This window comes from Leucopleurus acutus (genome assembly GCF_964270905.1).
Source record: "Leucopleurus acutus genome assembly, chromosome: 3".
NCBI lineage: Eukaryota > Metazoa > Chordata > Mammalia > Artiodactyla > Delphinidae > Leucopleurus > Leucopleurus acutus.
The window spans coordinates 33338897-33359141 of NC_139145.1; the positions used below are offsets into that span (position 1 = coordinate 33338897).

Consider the following 20245-nt stretch of genomic DNA (forward strand, 5'->3'; position numbering starts at 1 on the left):
CTTGGTAAGTAGGAAATTTTGCTGTGACTTAAGGAGGGGTGTTACGCTAACTCTGGAAAAAGTCTCTAAAGCGATTGTTCATTTGTTTGACAAAAGAAGAAAGAAAAAAAAGGGTTCTCTTTTTTTGGCGGGGGTGCGTGTGTCTACGGTTTACAAAGTTGCTGAGGCATGGGCTCTTTCGAAAAGGACTTAACCATTGTGCATAAAGTTTGGGGAGGCGGAAAGCAGCCTTTAAAAGCCGGAGGCAAATGAGCTTGAATTATCTAAATCTCATAAACTTTCGCCCGTGCTATAGGATTCCACACTTTTTCAAGTGATTGGTATGCTTGTAACAGACCCACTTGCTAACATACCTGATGTGTTCTGCTTCTCCAGCACTTTAGAGTGCATTGATAGGGCAAAGAAGAGAAAAGAGAGCTTTCCAAGATGGCTCTAAGGCTAAGGAGAAAAGAAATTATTAAAGTAACGCTTACATTTTGGCCTAAGGTAAGAAAGGCCTGTGAGAAGAAACCATACACTTCCAAACACAACTGGAGACAGCACAGCGGACAGAGGAATTCTCACTGCTGTATTTAGCTCTGGTAACAGTCTTCTCTCAGGGAGCAGCCTCAGAATCCACTATGGATTTCTCAGAAATGTGGCGTGACTTATGAATGTGGATATTCAGATATTGGCCAATATATACCTTTAATATTATCTGCCTGAACCTGATGAACAGATGGCATAAACTAAAATCAGCTTACCAGAAATAATTGTACAAAATGAAAATTAGATGGATGAAACCTAAAATTTTATGCTTTTTATATTAAGTCAAAATTAGAAATAGATAAGCTCATTTATGCAGCTAATAAATTGAAAGCAGAACATCCATCTTGTGTAAAAAGGAATACTCTGAAATGGAAATTAATATCCTAGTGCATAAACACTTTGAAGCCCAGTTACCTCTAGGTAGTCTACATTTTGTCTGAAAATGATGTTTTTACTAAACAACACAGTAAAAGCTCCGGAACAATGGCAGAGCACATAAAAAACCCACAGATGGGCCTTCCCTGGTGGTGCAGTGGTTAAGAATCCGCCTGCCAATGCAGAAGACACGTGTTCAAGCCCTGGTCCGGGAAGATCCCACATGCCGAGGAGCAACTAAGCCCTTGTGCCACAACTACTGACCCTGCGCTCTAGAGCCCGTGAGCCACAATTACTGAGCCCACGTGCCACAACTACTGAAGCCCGTGTGCCTAGAGCCCGAGCTCTGCAACAAGAGGAGCTCTGCAATGAGAAGCCCACGCACCACAACGAAGAGTAGCCCCGGCTCGCCGCAACTAGAGAAAGACTGCACAGCAACGAAGACCCAAGGCAGCCAAAAATAAATACATAAAAATAATAATAAATAAATAAAAGAAATATGCTTACTAAAAACAATCTAGATTTATTAAAAGAAAAAAACCCGACAGGTGTGTGTGTGTGTGTGTGTGTGTGTGTGTGTGTGAGTGTGTATTCATGACAACTAAAAATGTACTTAGTAAAAATAATAGAGTTGGAAAAGAAAAACAGGTCGGATTTAGTTCAATTTGATTTATCGGTACTTACTAGGCACCTACTAAGTGTACATTCCATAGTGGTAAATTTAGAGAAGAAACCACAAAGGTCATTATACACTTGTGGGATTAGGTTAAGTTATTTAAAGAATTAAGCTCTCCTTCCTTTCCCCAGGATACTCAAAGTGGTTTGAGGTCCCCATTTGACTAGAGTGTAATTAAGCAACCAGAGACAGTGGAGCATCTCTTCCAAGGACATGCCTAACTCCGTATAGCCAACTTTGAGATTTCAACCAAAGAATGAACACCTTGGCTCCACTCTGCCCAGATATCAATGTGGCATCTACTAAAGAAGTTGTCTCCAAAATTTAGGGCACAATAGTTTTTCTTAAGGACAGCCAGCGAGAAAAAGTAAGACCACTCAACAGTCATTCAAACTTCATGATTCAGTTGTTCTAACCTCCTAAGGACAAGAACTTGGTGTCCTCTCATCATCTTGCTACCAGAGACACTCTATATTATTTTATGAAGAATCTATGAAATTGATTTGTAATAAGTGCCTGTTAGAGGTCAAGGTGCAGCTAAGAGCAGCTGTGTGTCTTTTGAGAAAAGGTCATGGCCATTGCATACAAACAAGCTTGAAAACTATAATCACCCTTGAATATTCTCTTGGGTCAATGACAACTTAAAAGCTGTATAAACACAAGGAGATTTGGGGAGACACAGAACAGTCTTTAAAAGCAAGAGCCAAATGAACCTGAATTATCAAAGATAACTGGGACAGCAGATTCAGTTAACTTCTTTATCAACTAAAATTAATGTACTGACAAATTAAAAGCAACAGTGAATTACATGCATTTCATATCTGGCAGAGACATCACTTGGAAAAAAAAATAAAAGGAAGATGGATAATGAAATGTTTGATTTTAATGTTCCCAGGAGATACATTTGAAAAATATACACCCATATCAGCAACAAGGGGATAAGCCATGCTTATGACACTCAGAAATGAAGCATTTCAACATACAGCCTTTTTCAGGAAATTTGATAGTTTGTTTGGATTGAGAGGAGATATCTGTTTCAAACAAGAGCTATATTTTCACTTCAAAGCTGGGAACAAAACCCAAGCGATGAATTGCATGTTTTGAGTTTGACTACTCAGAAATTCCTTTGTTCTAGTGTTTATCAGTGAACAAGAAACTCTGTATAATAGGGAATTTCTTTGGCTTCTCAAGAGAAAGAATCCAACATCAATGGATCGATGTCACATTTGGAAGAATGACATGAATACAGGAAGAATAGATAAATTTGAGTTAGAAAAGATCAGAAGGTGAACTATTGATTAATTTACGATCATGTATTGCTTTGCTTCACACTCCTGTGGGTCAAACACACAAATTCTGTTTTCTGGGGGGAAACAATTGCAGCTGACATATGCATACTTCTCCTACCCCCTCTTTTATTTCTGGTAACAGCATTCCTATATTCACTGAAGAAGCAGCCCTGCTCTAACTTTAGGCAACACTGTTTGAGAGGCAAAATTCCATTGCAGATTCCTGTCATGGACATGTAACCCAGACTTGGATGATCATGATGAGAGTCATTCAGGGATGAAAGTGCCTAAAACCAGGCCAATCCTAGTGCCAGGACTTTTGCTGGAACTATGGTAGAATATAGATTGTACAGGTCTGATGTTACTGTTAGCCAAAATTCCAAGGTAAGCTGGCCTGAGTGCAAGCGTATTCCAGAAGAAAACAGAATTAATGGTTGGGGGAGTGGGTAGGTGGGCCGGGGAGAACGGGGGTGGTGGGGAGAGAAAGAAAGAAAGAAAGAGAGAGAGAGTAAGAGAGAGAGAGAAAGAAAGAAAGAGAGAGAAGGAAAGAAAGGAAGGAAGCAAGGAAGGAAGGAAGGGAGGGAGGGGGAGAGGGAGGGAGGGGGAGAGGGAGGGAGGAAGGAAGAAAGAAAAGAGAGATTTCTAGTGTCATTGTTCTTTGAACCCTGGTATTTAGCCATGCCTGAAGCCATCCATATTCACTCCTTGATCTTCCTAATTACATTCCCTTTCATGTTTATGCTGGTTTGAACTGCAGTTCCTCTCATTTGAAAGAGTAAACATCCTGACTGGTACAGCTCTTCAGGTTTGCCAGTGAGCAGTATGCCTATTGGAAACGAAAGAGAATGTTTCCACCCTTACCCGCTTCCCAAGAACAAATTCTGTTCTCCTTTACCCAGGAATGACTCAAAGCATTGCACTTACTCCTCTGCCATCCCTTTAATATACCTTTCTTGGTGATCCCCTGTGACCCTGTAATATGATTATAGACACTGATGATTTACAAGAAGTGAAAATTCAACTGAAATGATTCAAAGTGACTTTGATAAACTATGATCGGGGGGACATGCATGTTCTTGAAATACACATCTTCATTGATTACCTGTGCCCCTAAACAGTGAAGGGACGGCAAATAATAAAGCTTAAAACCATTACAGACAGGGATGGAGGAAGACTTAAAACATGTTAGCAACTGGCTGGAGCATGATTCACCTAGTGAATATTCCAAAATGAATCAGAGTTCCTCCAGACCAAAGGATCCACTTCCCTTTCAAATTTTATATAGAAGCAAACTGAATGCTTAGAGGAGTGGACAGCTGAACTGAGTTTGATGTTTTTGCATGGACTCCATTTACAGTTCATAACTCTAGTCCCTAAATTATCCGTTCTTTTGATCCTGAATTTATGGTAGATTTGGACTCTATGGCCTGTTCTCTCCCTGGCCTATGAACTACATGGGGATAAAAGACGTAAAAGGAAGCTTGGCGGGCCTCTAATTTAATGACTTCCCCGAGAAATGAAGAAACTGAGGTACAGAAAGTTCAATATGATTTGTCCAAAGTCACACAAGCAGTTAATGATAGAGTCATTCTGAAGTTTCCTTCTTTTATTTTATAATGAGATTCAGAGATGTTCCAAACACTATGTTTCATTATCAAGGGGAAAAGATAGATTTGTCTTTTTTTTTACTCAAACAGTAGTGACCGGGCATGCTTAACCATTTTTTTTCTTCAATTAGAGGTGGAAGATGGGTTTTCTGAGACAAAAAGAGTGGGCCATTTCAAGAAAACAAATGCATTAGAAAGAGGATTTGTGAGTCTCTACACGAACTGGAAAGCTTTTAAAACTCTATTAAAAACATGACTTAACCTGTTGTTCCCAGCCTCTACTTTACTGAGTTATATAAGGAACTGAAGCTTCCAAAGGCAGTTACAATATATTGTCATATTCCCTCTCTGGGCTGTTTTCCACTTCTCACCCCACTTTTCTTGTGCTCTCTCTCTCTCTCCTTCCATCCACGGAAATCTGACATGCTGTCAGAAAGCTCATCTTCTCATTCAGCTCCCCCTCTCACCAACAAAAATGCATTTACATTTCCACAGCTGCCATATTGGTCTCTGATAATAAGAATTTGAAGTTACTGTCGGTGAATTTGATTTAGTACCAGCACAGATGCCTTAAACTAAATAGATCCGTGCATCAGGGTTCAGAGTAACATGGGCAGCCATTATGAATAAGGTATATGCCTAAGTCTCCTTTCCAATACCCAGGACATGCCATTTTCACCACACACCTGTTGTTACTGACGAAGTGGAAAATCACAGCATAACTGGGTTCTAGTCCCATTTTAGCCACCAACTGGCTCCATCACCCTGGGTTACCCACATCTTTCCTCTGGGTTTCTGTTCCCAACCATAAGAGAAGAGGTTAAATTGAAATCTGACAAATACTCCATGAATTCCTACTATGTCCTAGTCGTGTATAATTCACTGGTGAGAAAAGACAAGGGAGCCATAATGCACCTTCCCCCCAGAGAACCTTCCAGTCTAGGACCATGTTATCTCTCACTTTCAGTGCATGTATATTTATAAAGAGTCAACTCTTTAGGAACTTTTGAAAAACAAAAAGGTTGTCCATCACCCTACCCGGAAGCTGGAAGCAACCGTATAACTGGCTTGAGCTGGTGCTTTCAATTCTATTAGATGGTTTATCAGACCTAAGCTTGTTTCTCTCGTAAGTCACTATCATACCTGTTCAAAGAACTATGTAGGCAATGCTTTGTGCTCTGATTTAATTCTTAAGTCATAGAAAAAGCCATCACACCCCCTCCCCAAATTTTGAGGAAACCTTCACCGATTGCAGCCTTAGGAAAAACACTTGTTATCTGGTGCCTGCTCCCAAAAGCACCCTGGAGAAAGGCAATGTCCCCTACAGGCCTCAGACAAGTGTGGAAACTGAAGGAAAAAAAGCACGACAGGATGGGTATAGGGACCCAGGCTATTCTTTTCGGTTTCTCTTATTTCAACACAGAATCTCTAACTTCAGAGACTGGTCTTCACAAGGATAAAACAAACGTTAATAATCATAAGGAGAGGAAGATCCTGAAAGCAGAGACCCAGGTATCTGCACCACGAAGACAAAGACCCTTTGCATAAATTTCAATCGTTCCTTCCTGGCACCACACTGTCTAGTCATATAAAGCTGTAATTGAAACCATGTGGCATGTGCACGGGGCTCAGTACAGCCTCCTCCACAGTCGTCTCACGGACGAGTCCTGTGGCAGGTATCTGACAATCTTGGGGTCAAGATATCGTCGCTTAAATATGAGAAACGACACGCGAACTTGCCTCTTCAGGGAAAACAAAACTGGCCTGAATTAAGTGTGTGCAGATAAACACTTCTGTTCCCAAGTGTGTGTTTATGATTTTATTGACATCTTCTGTAGTAGGAGAGGAATACATTTTATGAAACAGTTTAGCAATTCATTTTCTAATGTAAAAGGCAGCAGTTATCATAATTTTTGAAATAGTGATTTTCAAAAATAAAAAAATGGAAACCATATATTCTTGCAAAATATTACATTAACCACGGATATCAACACATGAAAGAGTCAGGAATAGTGAAATATGATGTGCTATTAATAGTAATACCCCACAGAGAAACATCCTCTAGTTTTTGACTAATAAGTCATACCACCCATTAAGGTATCCAATTTAGCACAGAGTGAAAGTTGTGAAAACTAAACTGAGTCAATGCCAACGGCAAATGAGGGGAGAGTTGAGGACGTACATTCTGATTTGAACCTGAGCACCCCCGTGTGAGCTGAGATCACTTGCTGCACCACTGGTACTTCCTTCCTTTCCTAATGCTCCCAACATTAGCTATTTCTTAAGAATCGCCTACTTAGAAGAAGCTATAGACCTCAGAATCTAAGTACACCCATATGGAAAGTCACAGAATAGCTTATGGTTCTGAAAGCCTTACTTCCTCACCCACTCCACACAGACTCAGGAAATATTAATGCGCACCAAATAAAAGACACAGTTCTTGGTGCAAGGGAAATAACAGGAAGTTAGACAAGGTCCTGGCTCTCATGGGACTTATATTCTGGCAGCAGGGAGGTCATTAACAGGTAAGCAAACATGATGCATTTTGAAAATAATGAGCTATAAGGAAAAGAAAGCAGGAAAGCATGCTCGCCTGTGGTAAGGGATGAAGGAAGGAGAGAAAGAGACATCTGGGGTTTTTATTCAACGGTGATAAAACAAGCCTGGTCAAGAGCCAGGAAGAGTGTCCCAGTCATAGGGAAAAGCAAGTATGAAGCCTCCTGAGCTAAAAGCGAGTAGGCATTTTTGAGGAAAATAAAAATAGCTTTATATACATATATACATAGTTTTTAAAGAGGGAGCAAAAAGGAGGTGCAGTGTTTGAAGTTAGGGAAGTAGGTCGGGGACAGAACATGAAGATATTTGAAAGCTACATGAACTGCATTTACTATCTATCCATCCATCCGTCCATCCATCCAACCACCCATCCCATCCAAATATGCCTCATACTAGACAAAGGGAATATTTTCTTTTCCTAATGAAAATGTGGTTCGATTTGGGGTATATCTGAAATTACAAAGTATCAAAATATCAAAGAATACAATTACACACACACACACACACACCCCTACATTTACACATCTTTAGTATCTGTGAATTTAGCCACAATGTAGCCAGGCTCAGCTGTTGCTGCAATCCAGAAGGTAACCTTCGCTCCTGTTGAGGTGCTGTGTCTGCAGAGGGCCTGGAGCCACCACACTTGGGAGCCTGGGAGCATCCACACACCCTCACCTCCCACTCACCATAAATCCTCATTATCACGTTGTCAGCACTGGAGTCTGTTAACCTCTTCAGGGCCCAGGCTGACAGGCAGGATCTGCTTATTAATTTGCCTAAGCTCAACTTCGTTGTTGTCTGAAACACCAAACTCTATTTTTCTCATCTCAAGGACCAGTGCTAGGTGCTCCAATAAAAGCAGAGAGCAAACCGTGTAGCACTGCCTATATTCTTTAGCTTTCACATCTAAACTGGCCACATTACAGTTTTAGTTGGGAGATTAATTTAAAAATGAAAAGCATTTGTAAAGCATCTTCACAAGTGATAGGCTCTTGTTTTTTCTTTTTCTTTTTGCATTGTTCTGCTACTTAGAATAGGCTAAGAACCATGAGAACTAGGTTAATAAACCTCCTAATTGTTCTTCAGCTGCCATACGAACTCATGCAAGGTTGCCACCTTGCATTATAAAGTGATATTGCTGAAATTAAGGCATCCTAGTTCCTATTTATTTAGGCATGTAAACTTTCTTGGTATGTTTCTGCAAAATCAGTTTCTTTCATAATAAATGCATTTAATTTTCCTTCTAACATGGTATGTATGGCCCCCTGGTGCTACGTGTTGGCTGACAGCATCAACTTTTGCACATCCCTAATCAAATTTCATCTAACAAAGAGCTGGACTAAGCATATTTGTTTTCCTATTTATAGCAGCATGTGATTACATAACATATGAGCTAGCAAGATTTTTTTAAAAACCGATCCAAATCTTCAAATGCATCCATTATGTTTAGTTTAAATAAAAGCTATGTTCTCCCATTAAAAAGAATATTAAACACAACTGGAGACAGGCAGAAGCATATTGCTCATTTTCCAACCAGTATCATTGCTGTGTTCATCCACAATAAAACAGAACAGTGGGCAGGAATTTATTGCTCCTGGGGAAAATTTTCCTCCCCACCCTCCCCATTTGCACAATTGCCGTGGCATTAATCCCCTCTCAATGGTGCACGGTGTCTTTGGTAGCACTAGTACAGTAATGAATTATTACAATGCAGCCGGCTGGGGTGGGGTAGGGGCAAACCATTGTGATGCATAGAGGCGGTGATTTCACCGTATCAATATTCTGCCTGCCACTGGGAACCACTGTAGCTGAAACAGATGTTTCATGTTGATAAGTGGGGACTGGGAAAGGAACTTTTATCCCACTGTTCATTTTTCTCTATTTCCACTCCCCATACCTGGCAGCAGCTCCTCCACTACAGCTGTCTCTTGCAAGCCAATCTGTTCAATCCAGGCACCTAGGTCTCATTTCATAAATCAAACTCAGCGCCGGACAAGCCACAATCTCAGAATACCCTTGCTGCTTTCCTTGGTGGAAATGCTGCTGTCACAATGAGAGACACTAGGCCAATTGTGCTTAGATTAGTGCACTGTCACAATTCATTAAGAAAGACAGCCTGGGCAGGGGCTCTTTTCAGTATTCTGCATTAACTGTTTAGGAGACAGTCACATGTGCGGCATTTTGCACTAGGCATTCACCTTCAGATGGAGCATTTGGGTAGAAGCCCAGAATTTCTGCGGGAAGCAGTTCCATGCGATTCCAGTGGGGTCAGGTGCTGCTGCTCATGTTTGCAAAGCATTCCTTGATCCTCTTTACTGGAGATAAAACTTTACTGGCTGAGTCTCAGGTCAGAGATGCACGCTCAACTCTGGGTCCTAACAGCTCAGTAGCTCAGTGAGGATCAAGGGAGATGCTCGTTAAATTAACTAGGAAAAAAATTACTCAAGTTTAAACTATTTTAGCACATTTTACATACACCAATTTATAGGCAATTTCAACTTACTTTTATAACTAAGTACATATCATGTAGTAATTATTTAAAACACCTACCATTCATTAAGTACCTATTATGGGCCAGGGATGGTGCCAAATTTTTAATACACGTTGCCTTACGTAATCTGCACGTAATCTCTGAAGTGGGATTTGCCCTCCTCATTCCATAGAGTAGGAAGTTAGAGAGGTTCTGAGGCTTACCTAATGTAGCTAAGCTTTAAAACCAGGTCTAATAAGTTCTAAAGCCCACATTCCTGACCGTTTGTTAATTCTAATCCCTGGCGAGCATCTCCGTGTGTGTGTGTGAGTGTGTGTGTGTGTGTGTGTGTGTGTGTGTGTGTGTGTGTGTGTGTGTGTGTGTGTGTGTGTGTGTGTGTATTTGTTTTAAAGACTGAGATGGGGTGAGTGAAAAAATCAAGATGATAGCTGTGTTATCAAAGTTAGACATTAAATGGGTATCAACTCTCCAAAAAGTTTAGGTAATAATTCTTACAACATTATTGTGTGTTTGAAAGCAGTCATAATAAAACATTGAGAAATGGTTAAGGATAATAGTTCAGGCAAAAGGCAATTAGAAGAAGGTGAAGGTAGGTTTCCAGACTTCATGAAACACTGCTGGTGGAGAGTGAAATATCAGTTCCAAGTCATATATTTAGAATAGTATAATAAATTAACATACTTTTGGCCCAGGAGATGTGTGGATGGAGCTTTAAATGATAAACTTTCCAAATTAGAAGGCGGAGTGATTTAATCGATGCCAAACAAATACAGAAACTGGGGCAAGGAGCCACTATTTATATTTGTAGCTCTTGTCCAGGCTTTAGAGATAGGGCACCAGGAGGGAGGGCTAAAGAGGACTATTCAGAATTTATTTTATTATTTATTTTCAGAATAATAATTTATTATTCTCTTCCGTCTGAAGAGATCCAGTCAATAGATGAGAAAGGGAGTAGATGGCCTTTCACTGGTCCCTCAAAGTTTAAAGTCCGAGAGGAAAACAAAAAGAAAAAGAAAACTCAGCCAAAAACAGAATTCAAACTGTTTACGTTTTTTTCATTCCAACTCAAATCACTTGTATTTCAGTATCAGTCATTCATTACTCTTGTCAACACGTGGTTTCAGGAAAACAAGAAGCTACACTCCCATTGCTCAGCTTATCACTAGACCAACTGCTGAAGAGGTCCACCAACCCCAGGGAAGATTAAACATTTCACCACAGCATTGTTATTTACAAGGACACATTGAGCCATAGTGATTAGCATATACATAAGCACTGAGAAGAAATCACGCCAGACGAACAGGCTGCAGTCAAGAGTCCTAAAATGAAATGGCTTCTCTCCATGTTTCTTTCTGCTCCATTTGTGGCGTCCAGACTAGGGATGGTTTGGGCAGCCACACCATGGAGTAAGCAATGTCCTAGCCAACACTCTCAGTACCCTGATCCAGGCAAGCAAAGTCTGAGGGATTGCAAAACCATGGATTTTGGTCCCTGAAGACCTAGGATCAATCCTGCCTTTGCCATACCCTGGCTGCATGAATCTAGGTTAGTGACATCCCCATCACGTTTTTTTCATATGAAAAATGAGGATGATAAGACCAACCCTGCAGCATGGCTGGGGGAATAAAAATGGATGTATGAAGTCCCTTTGTAACAGCTTTCAGTTATTTGCTACCAAGTTCCTCATAGTTCCTACCTCTGTCTTAGAAAGAATTGCTTTGAAATTATTTGCTTTTAATTTGTTTCCCCTCCTGGGATGTACACTCATTGAGAGCAGAGACAACTGTGCAACTGTGCTTGTGTCCAATATATCTGCCCAGAATTAGGACAAAGCCTGCTTAGTGGTTCTAGAATGAATAAACAAATGAATGGCTTACATCTTTCTCTTACAACGAAGACTCAGGACAGTGCATCTGTTAATATTGGTATCATTTGTTTACACTCTAAACTGGGAAATATGGGACATCTGAAGATGCTTTTAACTACTATTACTAGTTCTTCTACTACTAATACTACTACTATAAGCAGGTGAAATTGATGGAACACTATATACCAGGACTTTTAAAAGTGCTTTATGTGTAATAACTCTTAATTGTCTCCCCAACCCTATAAGGTAGGTGTCATTATTATATACGCTTTTCCAAGTGGGTAAACTGAGGCAGAGGGAAATTGTGCCGGTGATCACTTGAATATAAATAAGGAAAAATATGTATGATTCAGTGTACACATTGAATCTGATAATACTGATATTGTGACTGCTTTTCTAGAAACACATTTTCAGTACAATAATTTGTTTTAATATTTGCCGAAATGTTCATTTACTGCGAAAGTTCAGTGTGATTTTACCTAGCACAAGGTATCTGGTTATAGATTAGAAAAGACACGGAGTTCCTCTCCTATTCCTGGTCAGCATAAACTCTTACTAGTGTGTTTTCTGAAGAAAATTACTGCCAACAACATGACAGGAACTAGTGGAAGTTGGAGAGTTGCAACTTTTGGAATAGAAATCTGGTTTTATTTATTTCGGGTCAGTAACCTACTTCTGGGTGAGTTCTTTCTCTACATGAGGTTGAAGCTGGGATGCTTCTTTTAACTTTCATTTGTTTGAAGTGTGATTACTTCTGTTTTTATTTTAGGTAGTTGCTAACAGTAGTTTCTGATTTTTCTCCAGACATTTCATTAGTTTCATATTGAAACCTGATTGTCCCCAAATGTCTGACTTTTCTTGGTTGAGAGCTTACTCATCTATTACGTATGAAAGTCACCAACGTAATTCTTTTACCATGGCAGAGTTCAGGACAGTGTGTGTGTGTGTGTGTGTGTGTGTGTGTGTGTGTGTGTGTGTGTACATATGTATGACTTTGAGACAAGTCTACTGGACACTGGATTGTAGAAATATAAAAAAAATAAGACTTTGATTATAGTTTGACTATGTTGATAAAATTTGAGGCTGGCGTTATTTTCTTGCATTACTAAAATCTCTTGAGACTACCTTACTTATCTATTGCCATAATACCAGTCATTATGAATTGAGGAAATACAAAATATAATTATTAAACATTTATTTGCCAATGAATATACTAATACTTAATGCTATTTTAAGTAAGCCTTTTTGAACATAATGAATTAACTTACTGGGGTATGTTTTGAGGAATCAGAAGACAGATTTTTTACCGTTAAACACTACAAAAATCCATAAACCATAATTTAGCTGTCTTTTTTTTAACTTTTAAAAGTTAAAGAGTCACCATGTATAATAAGCTCCTTTGTTCAAGTTAAAGGGGATACTATTTCAGGAATATACTAGAAAATAATAGCAAACAAAAGACATTGTTTAAATTAGTACTTTCCACCAGTTAAGATGTTTTTCAGAAGTACTTGTACTATAATCCTCACCTGTTTTTAGGACAAACAAAAAATATTTTATCAACAAAATTTCACTGTAAATTTCCCACCATTATAATCCATCTGCTAAGAGATTTATTCAAAGTCCTTTAAATGTTTCAATGTAATAAGAACACAGGATCCGTGTATCTATTCACAAATTAGTTCTCAAACTTTCAGAATGTAGTCTACTCAGATCACGTGTGTAGTAGACCCCGGGTTAGTAAACCTTGACTGTAAAGGGCCAGGCAGCCAATAATTTACTTTGTATCAGATGGCCTCACAGTTGAAACTTCTCAACTCTGCCTTTGTCGGGCCAGCAGCCATAGACAAGACCTAAACAAGTGGGCTTTTCTTAGTTGTCCTGAAAAAACTTTATTAACAAAAAGAAGTTTGGGTGTGAATCTGACACCTACATGGTAATTTCCGGACCACTGCTAGACCAGCATTACCAAGTCCATGCAGAAGCCAACCAGAACTGCATGGGTGCTCACTCTCTTGGGTTTCGTATTTCAAAACGTAGAACAGATGGAGAAAATGTCAAGCTATTGAAACGCCCTGACCACTTGAAAGACTTTCCCAGAATTACAAAACTTATCGTCATCTCCCTCTTGACCTAAATGGCTAATTTTCAAAGGCCATTAGGCAGTGTGACATTTTGTGCATTTCCAGAGTTCTGTATGCACAGCAACTTCATTTTTAGCCCAGAAAAGGTAATGTTTCATAAACCATTCCTATATAAGCAAGTTGCACAACTCCAAGTCAAGATACCTGAATAATTGGGGTAGGATTCCTACATCTTCATAACCAGCCCATGGCAAACTCAACAGGGATGCTTACACAGATAACAGGCCCCTTTGCACTGAGAAGGTTAGAGGTGAGAGCTCTCAATGAAATTTGACCATACTATACAGTTTCCCTTTTTACCCAACTAATAATTCCAAGACATAAGCAAATAGTGCTATTTTTCAAAAATGCCTCAAAGATCTCAAATCTCTAATACATTTTAAGTTCTTTTAAAATTAATTATTATCTTATTAGAATCCTAAGTCTCTCATTGTATCGATTTAAATAAAAACAGAATCAAGAAATGCTAGTAAAATGATATAATATTTTCTAATAAAATTGGCAGATAAATGTCAAACTTTCATAAGATCAATAGTATCAAGTGTTGCTAAGACTGGAGGGAAATGGACCTCTCTTACACTATTGGTGGAAGCTCGAGTGATATAGCTACTTTGAGGGCAACTAGACAATACTTACTAAAATTAAAAACTGACATCCTTGTAATCTAGCAAATCCATTTCTAGTTATCAACCAATGGAGAGATATCCACACGTACGTAGGATGGTTATCATATCATTTTGTGTAGTACAAAATATTGCAAATAACATGGACATTCATCATTAGTAAATGGTCAAATAAATGATTCACTCATGTAATATAATGCTGTAAGCAGTTGAAAGGAATGAAATCTAGTCATGTATTTATGTGTATGACCCCATCTCAGAAAACACTGGATGAGAAAAGCAAGTAAAAAATGATAGGAATTTATAAAAATGATCACCTGTAGGGAAGTGAGGAAAGGGCTTGGGTTTCCATATGTAGGGTTTTCAGAGTGGAAGAAATTGTTTAATAATATTCAATTTTTTGAGAAGAGTATGGTCTTTTCCATTATTTTCTCCTTTGGTATAACTAAAGTTTTGAAACAAACATCTGAGGCCCAGAAAGCGTAAGAGATTGACCCAAGGGTACATGTCAAGTAAATGGCAGAGAAGGCATCCGATTCTAGGGAAACTCACCAAATGATGCTCTAGCTGTGACCCTTCTCTGTAGCTACAACATTCTCCCAAAAGAAAACTGAATAACTTCCCTCCACTGCCTTACCCATCTTCACAAGAAGAGCATGAAACTCATTTTCAGAAGGGGAAAAATAAAATTATTATACAGCAGAGTAAAAAACACAACAACTGTTCAATAGAGAAAGGCTTCCCACACCCTTTACCACCATAACATATGAAAGGTAGAGATAATTTTTCTCGCTCCCATTTCTACCTGAGAAGAAGGGTTAAGACCATATCACAGAACAATTTATCAGTAACAGTAACTTATCCATTGATGAAATGGGGAACAAAATTACTTTGCATTTGATTTTCCTCATTAGAATTTGATAAAAGGGGATTTACAGAGTTCAGTTGATACAAGTGTAGAAAAATAGCTGAAAAAATTGTATTCAAGGAAGTGCATGCTAACAGAGTATACAAGATATACAATAATATAGTTTGATGAGTGAGTTCCGAAAACATCCGTAGAGTTACACAGCAATTTTACTTGAAAGATAAAGAGTTGACTGAATGCAAAGAATAGAAAATTATTAAGATTTGGCTACCGTAGAGACAGGTACTCGTCGGTCGCTAATGCTAAATTTCCTTAAAATATTACTTGTCCTCCTGCCCCCCCACCCCCAAACAAACAAACAAAAAATAACCTCTGCTATATTACTTTTTAAAATATGGTCAACACTATGGCAAAAATTGCCTTTAGTCTGGGCTTGGAAAGTGTTAATATTCAAGTAGATGTTGGATTAATATCTAGGAAACCCAAAAGGCAATTCACTCTCCATAAAGGAGAGCAGTCCTGGAAAGATGATATGGGTGGGTGAGCATGTAAGCATTTTCAAAGCAGCCAGCTCTCCATGACCTTGAGGAGTCAGGTTGGAAACAGATGCCTCCTGGGTCATTAGCTTGCTGGGCAGTTGAGGGAGGGGTTAGCAAAGAGCAGTTTGGAACATCCATACGCTGGTTAGGAAAAGCTACCTGGAGTCCTCTATGTGATCAGGACTAATTACAATTGACCAATTAGATGCAACCAAACAATGTTACTGTTCAAATGTGGCACAGACTCTTGATTTACCTGGGCACCTGGATTCATATGTAAGCACACACTGTAGATGCTAAAAAAGCTTAAAGAAGGAAGGAAAATGAAAGAGATGGAGAAAAGAAAAGTAAGGGAATCTAAAATCAGAACAGGAAAGGGAAAAAGACGGAAGAATGGGAGAGAGGATGAAGATAGAAGACATAAGAAAAAATTAAAAGAGGGAAAAAGTCTGCCCACGATTAATATTACATATAGTACTTTTTTCTTGTCAGGGGGTTGAAGAGTCACTACAATACTGAAGGGAAAATATTCTTGGTATTTCATATATTTTACATTTCCCCAGTAACTACAGATATTACACATAAGTTTAATTTGGACAGGAAAAAATGAATATAAGCTCAAGATCCACCATGTCCTGCTCCTAGACTTAGGACCATCATGGCACTCTTTGTTCCTAAGCCTGAATCATCCTTTTCACATAGGGATCCCGGAAGCCATTTCCAATGAGTCGCAGTTGGCACCCTAGATAAACACTGTTTTGCCATCTCTCCATTAGAATCATTGTCCTTGTTCTACATTTCACTTAGCCTTGAAGCTTTTATCTCAGGAAACTCATTGTATTATGGAAATTCTATTCAATAACACAAAAACATTTATTTTCATTAAATTGTTATAAGTAGAATGATCTCAATATACTATTGAAGAGACGAAAAAATAGGACCCTGTTATCTAGAGTTATTAAAACAAGATCTGGTTATAACATATAAAGGGCTGGATAGACATTCTTAAAATAAAATCTATTTACTGAAAACAAATTATGTCTGAAAACATCAGACAGTGGTAATTGGGGAAAGGTTAGAACTACCATGTAAAAGAAGACATTATTTTCCAGCCATAGGAGATGGTCAAAGGTATAAATTAAATTAAATAATGCCTTTATACTGTAACTGAATTAGAATTGGCAATTATGCATTATAGATAAAATGTTCCATCTTTTAAAATTTGGCCTTGGTAATGATTTAGAATCTTATTCTTTTCAAGAAGAATATAGATGGTTAAGAATGCTTCATGAGTCTCAGACAAAGTGTTGAATATTCATGAAAGGCTACTGAATTCTTTGTGACTTAGGAAGGAGTAGCAAAAGGATAAAGAAGGGTAATGTTATTAATAATATTTCCACACATAGAGAACTTAACCACATGCCAATCTTTTGAGTATTTATATACAGTTCATTATTCACTCATGCATGGACTCTAGGAAATTGGTATTATTATTCCAGTTTTCAGAGGGAGAAACCAGCCTAGAAAGGTTAAGTAAGTTTCCTAATATCACAATAAGCAGAGACAGGATTCAATTCAAAGTGTTTTCACCATAGGATTTAGTGCCCTTAACAGTTGTTGATTCATTGAATCACAGCTTAGAAAGCAACCCACATAGATTCTTGTTTCTTAGTCGCAAAAGCAGGTGAAGCATGTCTACAAAGCAAACCATCTCCTTTCTAAGTCTTCCCACTCACTACAGACAGGGGGCCTATGATTTTAGAGCTTCTGCTCACATTTGCAAGAAAGTTAACAGGTAGATTATTTAATCGAGATACAACTTATGTCCTACCCTCTCTCTAAGTCTAACTTGATCCTCTCTGCCTCCTGTGAAAACGGCAGTGCTAATTCTCTCATGTGGTACATGGAAAAAACCTTGCTTGGCTGGTTTCCTCATAATAGTGCCTGGCATAATACACAATGTTCAGAGGCACTAAAAATGTTTGTTCAAGCTTCATCTGATATTGTTGATTGCATAGCTGCACACGTAGAATCTCATACTGGCATATCATCTATGTGAGCATATGTGTGAAACACCTACTAGACACTTAGATTTGAACCTACAGAGGTAAGAGAGAGAGGTAATAGACATTCCATATGGAGGAAATAATGTGAACACAGGCACACAAAAGGAACATCTTGGGGATTCATGGAGGGAAAAATACACAGTTCATTCTGATTGCTGCACAGATTTCCTGATGAAACTAAAGTTGGGAAATTGAAGGTAGACTGGATTATCATGTAGTTAGTAGTAGACTCCATTTTATACGGTGGGATTTCACACACTATGTTATTCTATAGAAATATTAATAAGTAATGCTTGGTAAATGGTATTTTGGGAGACACTGTGATAAAGAGATGTCTTCTCTGTTAGAACCCTGAGAACTTTCATGTACTGAAGGTATCAAATATGGAGAACATTCCCCAAATCTCTCTGATCATACTATCCTTTCATTTTCCCCCATGAAAAATTCATAAGACACACATTAGGAAGTTGATCTGCTTATTGGAAAATTGTTTAAAATAATAGACAATTGACACAATAAGTGAGACACACATGGAAGATTACTCTAGGTTGGAGCACCTACGTATATGGCTATCATGTTTGCATTCAACTACTAAATACATTCTCTCTAGCCAAGTGGTTCTATCTGCTATTTTGCTAATTTTTGGACGAGGAAATAGATGGGTCATATAGCATATTCAATTCAACCCTCAAATTAATCTAAATCTTGTCTATAATTTCCTATCTTTTTTCCCCCATAAGGTTAGAGAAACTCATAGAATTTGACCTAACTATATAACAGTCTCTTTGTGTTTGAGTAGATATTGCCACTAAATAACAATATATTCTAAATTTCAGCTATGTTATGAATATGAAATCATGAATTATATGTCCCATCAATACTTCTAGAGCCTCCATTATACTAAATCTGGATAAAATTCAGGGGTAAGCCATTCTGTGTTGCAGATTTCTTAATCTTTTTTAAAATGATTTTTTATGAGGTTCAAAAGTTCAATAACTGAACATAAATTCATTTTTTCAGGTTATATCTGAAATATGAAATAATTACTTATTTAGAAACAATTTGGCTTGGGTATTTTACGAGTAAAATGAAAATATATTTTGTTTGAAAATGTTTTCATGTATTATTAAATTATTTGATTATCTAATGCATTATTATAATTTCAAATATGTTTTATTTAATAACAGTTTATATTAAGATATTTTAGAATATCTGTAAAGTACCCTGTCCATCATGTTAATTAAAACTCATATTCATATGAAAATTTTTTCTTGGTAAAGAGATAAAGGGATTCCACGGCAGAATAATTCAAAGGTATGTTATCACATTGATTTTTTTGTAGTTACATAGACCTCTTTTTAATTTCAAAAAAGACATATTTGAGTTATTCCTGGATGGTTCATAGATCTGGACTGGACTGTATTTTTTGCAAATACATCGATTTAACAATAAGGAGTTTTTTCAATAAAAGGGCAATGACTAATGTGCATTATTCCAAAATGTTTCTTAGATTTTATCTTACTATTTTTTGAATTATGTTAATATTAATATTATATTTTTACTTTAGGAGCTAAATAGATAAATATGGAAATAAATATAAATATCTATTTGCTGGAAAGATACAAATAGTACAAATGTTACATTGCTCTATGTTTGGGTATTAACTATGCTCAGGCTTTACCTCAAGAAAAAAATTAACTTGGTAAAAATCATTCCTTAAATTGCTTCAGCTTCCCTTCTACTTAGAAGCTCAAAAATGTAAGATCATCAACCAAAAGTATAAAAGGAGAAAAATTCCTCAAAGGAGCAATAGCACATACAGAAAGAGTCTAAACATTAGACAGAATCTCAGCCTGCCACTGTTACCCTTCCTGAGTCTAAATGCTGGAATTAATTTTAAAGTCTTATTTGGTAGTTTTCTCAATAATAGTGCCTAATACAATACACTGTACACAGCAGCCATTAAAAATGTTCATTCAAGTTCTAAACCGAGTAGAGAACTCTCACAGTTTCTGTAATGTGGCCACAATGTCTAATCTGTAGTAAAACTGACTTGAAACCAATCAGCGTCTTATAAATTCACTTGAGAGGCAAGGAATATGAGTTACCTGCTGTTAATAAGTTTTGTTAAGGGGGGAATACAGAAATGCTTATGCCTATTGTTCCAAATTTACTCAGGGTTTATTAGCAAAATTCAATTAATCCTTTGGGAAGTGAAACAACAATGTATTTTTTCTCTTGGCAGAGCAAACGAAAAATAGAACTTTAATAATCTAAGTGCTATATCTTAAAACAGTCTAATAAATTCCAGATTTACCCTAAAACATTATGGCATTAATTGGTATTGCTTCTGTTTATTGATAGTCTAACTTGAGACTCTTTGTCCGAAGGCTCCTAAGAAAAACTTTAAATTTCAGGGCTAGGAGAGTGGTTGTCATGGATTATACTCTATCTAACCACCTTAACATTTGCTGAATATGAAGTTTCATTTTCCCCCCTCCTTTACAAATAATTCTCAGAGGTGTTGAGGAAATGAGGAGGAAAGGTAGCATTTAAAAGTTAACCAGAATAGAAAGGGAAAGATGTTTTTCACTTATGAAAAGCAGCACCAATAAT

The 20245-nt window shown here is 37.8% G+C and overlaps 1 protein-coding gene across 1 annotated transcript in view; it reads right to left on the reverse strand.

Annotated features, from left to right (window-relative positions):
• The window catches only part of TENM2 (teneurin transmembrane protein 2), a gene marked incomplete at both ends in the record, with an annotated part of 1201679 nt that overhangs the window by 835399 nt on the left and 346035 nt on the right, over nt 1-20245 (reverse strand). The window lies entirely within an intron of this gene.